We start from the raw sequence: 9,726 nt of genomic DNA, 5'->3' as shown, positions 1-9,726 counted from the left end.
CGGTTGCATTCCAACAGTGAAAGTTAAACTTTAAAGCATTTAAACATGATCATAATGAACTTAGGGACTATAATGCTCCAACAATATGTTTTCGACAAAAAAAGTAGGCCTTAAAGAGACAGTTTTGTTCTAACTATTTATACTCCATGAATTTTAGAGTTAGTTTATGACACCAACCCTTTAAAATCCTAGCTCGGCCCCTGATCGCCCAAGTATATTATTTTGTGTTTATAGATAACTCGTATTTAAAAATGGTGGTGTAGTCCACCCAAAATTGCAGTATTTTGTTTTATACATAACAAATGTGGCCAAAAAATCATCGTAAAAATGTAAACAATGTAACTACTTTTATATTTGGAAAAAACTTAAAGAGTAGAGATAGTTTCGATTAAAAAACATGTGTATCCATATTTCCCGATGAGTTTTTATGCGAATTTGACGTATATCGATCAATGTATAGTTTCAGTGGCAATTTTTAAATATGGATGATGTACAAATACAAATTAATAAACTTGGAGGGATTTCGGATATGTAATTTCTTAATTCAACTAAAATATTTTTTGCTTTCTAACTTTTATCTAATCTACAGGGATCTGAATATGCCATTTTGTTATTCCATAGTATTTTATGAAACCAATATAACCAAATGTATTGGAAAATAACAATAAATTAAATACACCTTTTTTTACTTTGAAACTAAAAAAATAAGCGTGACCCTTGTTACCGAATACCAACCCAAAACAACCCTCAACCAAAACAAGTTTTTAGCGGGTTAAAACACATTTCCCTCTCCCAAATTAAATTAGTCCTCCCCCAAAATAAAATAAGACTTTTAAATTACTCCCGCCCCCCTTTACCTCCCCACATTATACCTCTGCTTCAATACATATACACATATACAGATATGAAGATTATACATATACATACAAGTTTTAATTTACAAATTGGTGGATACAAAAGGAAGAGATGGGTGGAGAGAAGAAACAAAACTCCAAATTAACAAAATCATCATCATCATCATCATCATCATCATCATCATCATCATCATCATCATCATCTGAGAAAAACATCACCAAAAATGGAAAAGGAAAGGTAACAGCGATTCAAGTGGCTTACATCGTTGATCGATATCTCTCCGACAATAACTTTCTCACCACTCAATCCTCTTTTCGTAACGAAGTTTCCAATCTCCTCTCCAAATTACCCGTTCACAAGGTATCTATTTATTTATTTATTTATTTAATTTCTTTTATCTGAGATGAACTGAACTGAAATGAATTAATGAATATTAATTAAATCATTCAGGCACCCAAGAGTTTGTTGAGTTTGGGGGATATGTTGGATGAATATATCTGTTTGAAGGAGCAGAAAGTTTTTTTTACTCAGGGAAAAAACCATTTGGATCAGGACAAGTTCGCGTTCAAAAACTATTAACAGGAATGCAAGATGTGATGAATACCTACAATCTTAATCAACCTAATTATATTATTAATATTAATAATTCTATACCTCCATCTGCTGCTGCTTCAGGTAGCATATTCATTATCTTTATTATTACGACTCATTTATTTATTTTATTTATCACTAGCTTAATTTGAATAGAATGCCCCCAAGTGTTTGTTTAAATGTATACTGTATTAATTGTACACTGATTAACTGCTGTTTATTTGTGTTTCAGCAAATTTTGCAGTGTACAACAACGCCCCTGCTGTAACGTCTACATCGCGTTGTTCAATGTCTTTATCATCCGAACTGACGACACCGATTACAAGAAGCCAATCGTGTTTGAAGAGAAAGAAGAATTCGTCTGGTGCTAATCCGATAGGTTCAAAGCGAACTCGTTCTCAACCATCAACCAATCCATCTGTTACAAACCCTAGACCAATCACAGTCCTACCAACCACATCATCAAATAATAATCAACAAACGCCATTACAAATTACACCAGTTTTAGGATCTTCTTCTTCAAGTGTGGCCAAATGTTTGTTCAATCCTGGTCCTGAAACACCCTCGCCTTCACTTGATCATCAGACTCCACCTCAAAACTTTACTTCTACTAACCGTACTGTCATCGCCACATCGGAGACTATTCAAGTTAGTCCTACAAAGCAAGTGTCCTACTATTATTCACTTGAAAGTAATCATTGCATTTCATCACCTATGAAAACAACGACAGACACCAATAGATTCATAACTAGGGATCATGTTAAAGGAAGGAGGTTGGACTTTGATGGTGGTTCTGGAATGGAGTCGGTTAATTTAGAGATGTTGACATCTTCTGATGAGAATTCAGGATCTCCTTCTGAGGACGATGCTGCTTTTGACTTTGATTTGCCTAATTTAGATTGTTTAGGATCAGATTTTAATTTGACAAATCTGTTGAGTGATTTTGATGATCTTGATGGTGACCGACTCAATGATGTACATCAATTTTGAATTAGAAGGTCAGATTTGAAGTTTATTTATCAAATGTCAGGTAGTTTGAAGCATATATATAAAGGTGTAGTGTAAGCCTGTAGAGTTTGATCTACTCCATGTGTTTTACTCAATGTATATTCATATATTTTCTTATAATCCCCATTTTACGCTTTAGTCCTAAAACTCTTGAACTTCACAGACCTGCACATAAAATAGAAACAACATTGCAAAGGAAGTGCTTACCTACTTTCTTTTATTCCAGAACCACCATTGCTACAAGAAATGTGTAAGATCCCGAATTTTGTGCGTCAGAAAATGTTCCTGAAAGTGTCAGTAAATGTGTGCATCAGAAACTGCTACTAAAAGTCTACTTATACTAATGCATTTTTAAAATTTACATCAGAATCAGAATCAGTCAACTTCAGTCCCTGAACTTCAGAATCAGAAAAGTTGGCTGATTTCCTTTTCAGTTATAGTGCGCGGCGCGCAAAATGAGCTGACAGCTAGTCTCGTTATTTTAAGGGTTTTAAGAGGGTGTTTTGGTCTTTTCACTTTAAGGTCGGGTTTTATACCCCAAAACTGATCCCAACCTCATTCTTATCCTCTTTTCCACCAACCAAACCCTAGAGAGAGAGAGGGAGGGAGAGAGAGAGAGAGAGAGAGAGAGAGAGAGATGAGTTTCTTGAGAGAGGAAGCTTGTGTTGGTGATGAAGATGGTGATTTTTGCCCAAATTAGAAGCGAGTTTTGGTTCTCCTTGGTGTTTCTTGTTACTAGCTCGATTTTGAGTTAAGTTAAACCCTAGATTCGATTTAATTACTTTGATTTTGATTTGGGGTTAGGGTTTGTGCTAGTTAGGGTTATAAACCTCATTTCTTGTGAAATTTGGGGGTTTTGAGTATTGTTATTGTAAGTGAACCCAATTATTGTGGGTTTAGGGTTTGATGACGAATTTGAAAGTATTTGTCATGGTTTGAGTGTTAAATCCCTAGATTGTAAGTTTGTTAGTGATTTTGGTGTTCTTAAGAAATAAGAACAAGTGTTGGTCAAAATGGGTGTAGACCTTAAATGGTTGTCAAATTGGATTTTGAGTCAAGTTTTGGTGAATCAAGTATGTAAATGCTTGGTTTAGGTGTTAATTAGTGTTTTGGAAATATAATCAGTGATTATGGGTGTTTTTATGAATTGTGTCAAAATGGGTTGATTTTGAATGGGCCGAATTTGGTAATGACACTAGTTTTTGTCAAATGGATGTTTAAACACTTGCGTTAAATGTTAAATGGCGGTTGTGGAAATAATCGCTCATGAGAAGTGATTTTGAGTCAAAGTGATGTTTTAACATAAGTGGTCAAACGCATTTGGGGTCAATATTGCAGGTGTTGGGGTTTTAGTGTAAATGACGTTTGAAATAATTACTACCTAAGTAGTAATTTAGTGTTAAGACCTAGGTTGGTCTAATTGGTGTCAAGTATAATTTGGGTTAAATTGTACTTTGTTGAGTGGATTTGAATTACCACCCGAAGTGGTAATTGGTTTGTGTCCATTAGGTGTTAAATGGGCGGGTTTTGGCGAGCAAGGTGTGGTCCCTCGGCTAGGGGATGATTGTGCCGGATTCTCTTTTAGAGAATGTATATTTATGTGTATATTGTGCCTATGTGTAATATAGGTGGTCTTTGCTCGGATTTGAGGACGGAGATCATGTTATGCATGGCTTGTGCGGGCATCCTAAGGTGAGTGGGATAATTATACGTGTATGTATATAATGTATTTATTTGTGTGGGATGCGATGTGGGATTAAAGTTCGGGCGTGCGATACCACATCGTGTTGGCATGGGATGAGGGTTTAAAGTTCGGGCGTTCGATACCATATCATATATGTGCGTGGGCGTGGGCGTGAAGTGTGGGTTTAAAGTTCGGGCGTTCGCTACCACATTTCACGTGACGGGTGGGTTTAAAGTTCGGGCATTCGATACCACCCAGGGTCTAGTGATATATGTCGTTGTACACTAATGGTTGTTGTGAACACCGATGGTCATTAGCGAATACCATTCCCTTGTACTTATGGTTAACCATGGTTGTGTGATTTTTTTTATTTAGAATATTAAATTGTGAACTATATGCTATTGGCGATACTAGCTTATTGTGAATTGCGGATATTTAGTTTTGCATTGTGATTGCATGGTTGTTGAATTGCTAGCTCGTATGCGGTATTTGTGTAAGCGTATGCAAGTAAGTAGATTATATATGTATATGTATAATTATTGCATTCACTAAGCTTTATGCTTACCCCTCTCGTTTTTTACCTTTTTATAGGTATTGTGATTATGAGGCTAGCTAGTTGTTAGACTAGATGCGTAGGAGCGCTTGGGCTCGATGGGATAGCTTTTGGATATTAGACGTGGATTGGGGATTTGGTGGTCCCCTGGATTATGCTCTTGGTATCAGGTTGGGTTATAGAGTCCTAACTCATCTAAATGTGTAATTGGGTCGAATTAGTCACGTCTTGTATTCATGGGTCGTTGGAGAACCGAGGGTCGAATACTCTTTTGTCGTATAAAACCCGTTTGCGTATTGTTTGAAATAGTTAAACTTGGATTGGATTGAAAATGGTATGTCATGTTTAAAATGGGCTGAATCTATTTTCCAGCTTTAAAGCGCGCCGCACTTTGGCCTGCGCGCTGCACAAATGGCCTGTTGCTGGTGATCTGTTCAGTTGTCAACTTCTGAATTTGTTTTACGCTTTAGCGCGCGCCGCACACCCATATGCGCGCCGCACATATGGTCAGACAGGAGACTGTGTTATATATATATATATATATATATATATATATATATATATATATATATATATATATATATATATATATATATATATAAAAGAAACGTGTGTTTTCTCGTGTTACGTTTTGGGGTCGTTACAAAATGTTTACAATCCAGGTCCTACAACTAATAACTAACAGCCATGGTAAATTTAATATAATACAAGTATAAATACATGTATATCAAGAACATTGCACAGACGTATTCCATGATTTTGTAACCTTACTCAACATTACCATCTGAATCAACCTTTTCAATATCAATGACTCTTTTAGAAAGTTTCGGCGAGATGTAGGAAGGAAAGATTAGATATAGGACAAAGTCACAAAAAGAGTCAAGGGAAAAATGCCGGCTGCAACGAAGAAAAATGAGCTAAGATGAAAATTATATGAAACTGCATCGACCCAAACAATAGCTTCACCAGAAACACCTAATTAATGGTTCGTCATCATTAATGTTGCGACGATTATTTTAGGGTGATGATTTGTACACAACTATGTACAGATCAATCTTTTTTTAACTCTTAATTTTTATCTCATCGACAACTATTGGAAAGTTAACTAAGACCATTCCCAACCGTGCCTTTGATATCACAGGCAGTTGGACGCTTTTTGGCCAAAAAGTAAAAACTGGATGTAATGTGGCACCGACATTTTTTCACCATCGTATCAGTTTTTTGTGTCAAATATTAAGTATAGTGATGTGGTTAAATGTGATTGAAAGTTGAGGATAAAATAAATAAATTAATAATATATAAAATAATTTACCAAAATATGATTGGTCAACAAAAAATGATCTTTTCTTTTTTTAGTCACTTCCGTGACTAAGACCACTTTCAATGGGGCGTCAGATCGTGGCCGTCAGTTGAGGTGGCGAAAGTGACGGAAACTGACTGAAATGCCCCGTTCATATCGATTATAAACGTTACATAATAATTGATTTCATTGCGAGGTATTTAACCTCTATATGATACATTTTACAAACATTGCATTCTTTTTTAAAAGACAAACTTTCATTTCATCGAAAGTTGACAGGCATGCATACCATTTCCTAATATATCCAAACTATAACTGACTTAATAATAATCTTGTTAAACTCAACGACTCGAATGCAACGTCTTTTGAAATATGCCATAAGTGACTCCAAGTAATATCTTTAAAATGAGCAAATGCACAGCGAAAGGTTTCTTTAATACCTGAGAATAAACATGTTTAAAAGTGTCAACCAAAAGGTTGGTGAGTTCATAAGTTTATCATAAAATCATAAGATTCAGTAATTTTGATAGATCACAAGATTTAAATACATTACACCTATCTCGTGTACGAAACCATTTTTTCATAATGCTTGGCAGAGTAGGTTCGTATCCTTTTCTCCCCCGTAGGTTGCCTCGCGATTTTTAATAACCGTACACATATCTCGTGTACAAAATAACATACACATAACCTGTGTATAAAATCATTCTCTCTATATATATTATATAACCTTTGCTTGGTAACCGACCTTAACATTTAATGCGCATAAATAATATCCCTAAAACAGAACCTCTCGTCAGTATAAATATATAAACCTCGAAGTACTAAACACCACGCCCACTAGCTCTACTGTCTAGTGAACATTCTGGGTGGGGGTGTTAAACCCGGTAGCTACCTTTAGGATTCGCGTCAATTAGTGGCAATTATAACGTCCAACTAAATCTTAGGTTACGAAGCTATAATAATCAGGGGAAATATTCGCGTCAATTAGTGGCAATTATAACATCCAACTAATTCATTAGAGGAATGTTTTACTTGTGTCTATCTTGTCAAACATTTATAAAGGCATTTCATGTATTCTCAGTCCCAAAGATATATATTGTAAAAGCATTTAATAAAAAGGGATCAAATGAACTCACGATACTGTATTTCCTAGCAATAATGCAAATGACGACACTTAACAAGTGCAAGGTTGGCCTCAGATTCACGAACCTATATTAAGTATATATATTTATATGTTGGTCAATATCTGTCTAACAATTTAGGTCAAGTCGTAGTGTATCACAATCCTAATGCTCGAGACCGATATGCAAAAGTCAACTTGACCCAAAATGACTTCCAAAATCTATACATGTTTATTATATAACTTAAATATAGTCATTTTATATATTTAAATATATTTATCAGATTTTATTTGAGTAAATAATATAAATAATTTATTAATAAATAAAAATTTATATTAAAATTTATATATGATAAAAATATACTTTTATATATCTCAAGTAATAAAATTTATACAGTCCACTCACTATCATAAAAATATAGTGGTATGTATTATTAATGTAATTATATTACGTGTGGTAAAAATATCTTTGTAACACATATTTATTTGATAAAATAATATTGATAATAATAATAATGAGTAAAAGTTGTATTATTTTGTAATAATAATAATAATTATTATTATTCTACTAATAATAATAATAAAAACAATATTTATTTACTAATGATGATACTAATTTTAATAAAATGATAATTCTAATCATGATAATTTTAATAATAACGATACTATTTAATAATAACTATAATAATAATAATATTTTATATAAAAATAATAATTCTATTCAAAATGATAATTTTTAATAATAATAATACTAAAATGATAATAATAATAATGATATTTTATAATAACAATGATATTTCTATTAAAAATGATAATTTTAATAAAAATGATAGTTTTAATATTAATGATAATTTTAATAATAATAATGATAAAAATAATGAAAACGATATTTTTATCTAAATCAATATCTTATAATATTTTAATTTCATCATGATACTTATACTCATTATTTCCTAATCGATTTGTTTAATAGCTTTTAGTCCTTTTTTATATCGCATTCATAATAATGATAATAATAGTAATCATAATAATTAGATGATACTAATATTAGTTTTAATAATAATGATACTAATAATAATAATAATAATCATAATAATAATAATAATAATTATAATAATAATAATAATAATTATAATAATACTAATGATAATACAAATAATTATTATAATGATAATAATAATAATAATAATAATAATAATAATAATAATAATAATAATAATAATAATAATAATATTAATAATAACCTTATTGATAATAACGATAGTATTAATAATAACAATAACAATTTTAATGATAATACTTATATTAATAACGATAATGATAATAATAATAATAATAATAATAATAATAATAATAATAATAATAATTAGAGCATAATAATAATGACGATAATAATAACGACGATAGTAGTAATAATAATAATAATAATAATAATAATAATAATAATAATAATAATAATAATAATAATAATAATAATAATAATAATAATAATAATAATAATAATAATATTAGAATTAATAATAATTCAGTTGACCATATCTTTTAATCCGTTCATCGAAATCACACGATTCCTAAATAAAAAGTTATTGATTTTTCGCCAGCTTTCCAACGACATGCATATCATATATCTTATCTCAGTAGCATATGTATTATATTCATGATTTATCATAAACTATTTAACAATGAAATTAAGCATACAAGCATGCATAATCATATATACTCGAGCACTAGTCAGGGATACACTATTAATATATAAAAGATAAGATATGAATGCTCACGTATCAATATTGTGATTCAATATTGCAGGAAAGTACGTAGATGCAACGGAAATGATAAACGCTAGGTTGACCTCACGAGCAATACCCCCGAACAATACCCATAACTTCCATAGCTATTACCCATAATTTCCTTAGCTCTATCCCGCTCGAAAAACCCGTTTTGAAAATTTGGACATAACCTCGTCGTAGTATTTTATGTATAATACTAATAATACTCCTAACCATAAGATTAATAATAATATTAATCTTAATAATAATAATAATAATAATAATAATAATAATAATAATAATAATAATAATAATAATAATAATAATAATAATAATAATAATATAAATATAGATTATAGTTTACAGAGGAAAGAAAAAGAATTGTGAAGGTGTGTGAAAGTGTCGAGCAAACTGGCCAATTTATAGAACCTCTCCTGCATTTTGGCCTCATGCGATCGCATGGGCATGCAGGTATTTTGCCATGCGATCGCATGGCTTCTGTTCCCAGCTCAAAATCGTTTAACTCGTGGGCTACCGATAGTTTTTATTATTATTTAATATATGATATATTTAATATATATATATATATATATATATATATATATATATATATATATATATATAAATATATATATATATATATATATATATATATATATATATATATATATATATATATATATATATATATATATATATATATATTATATTTACATGCATAATTAAATTGTAATTTTAGTTCCGATAATTCGTACGTTGTCGCTCGACATATGTCATGGTTTCGGTTTTTCGAATGTTGTTTCGTACGCTATAAAATCTTGTACTTTACGTTTCGTGTAATGTACCTTT

General features: G+C 31.2%; 1 pseudogene; it reads left to right on the top strand.

Moving 5' to 3' along the window:
- The first annotated feature begins 966 nt into the window (after positions 1-966).
- On the top strand, positions 967-2,497 carry LOC139888011 (uncharacterized; annotated as a pseudogene).
- Positions 2,498-9,726: the final 7,229 nt, after the last annotated feature.

The sequence above is a fragment of the Rutidosis leptorrhynchoides genome, chromosome 2 (assembly GCF_046630445.1).
Source record: "Rutidosis leptorrhynchoides isolate AG116_Rl617_1_P2 chromosome 2, CSIRO_AGI_Rlap_v1, whole genome shotgun sequence".
In the NCBI taxonomy this organism is placed as follows: Eukaryota; Viridiplantae; Streptophyta; class Magnoliopsida; order Asterales; family Asteraceae; genus Rutidosis; species Rutidosis leptorrhynchoides.
This window is presented reverse-complemented; position numbering and strand designations above follow the sequence as displayed.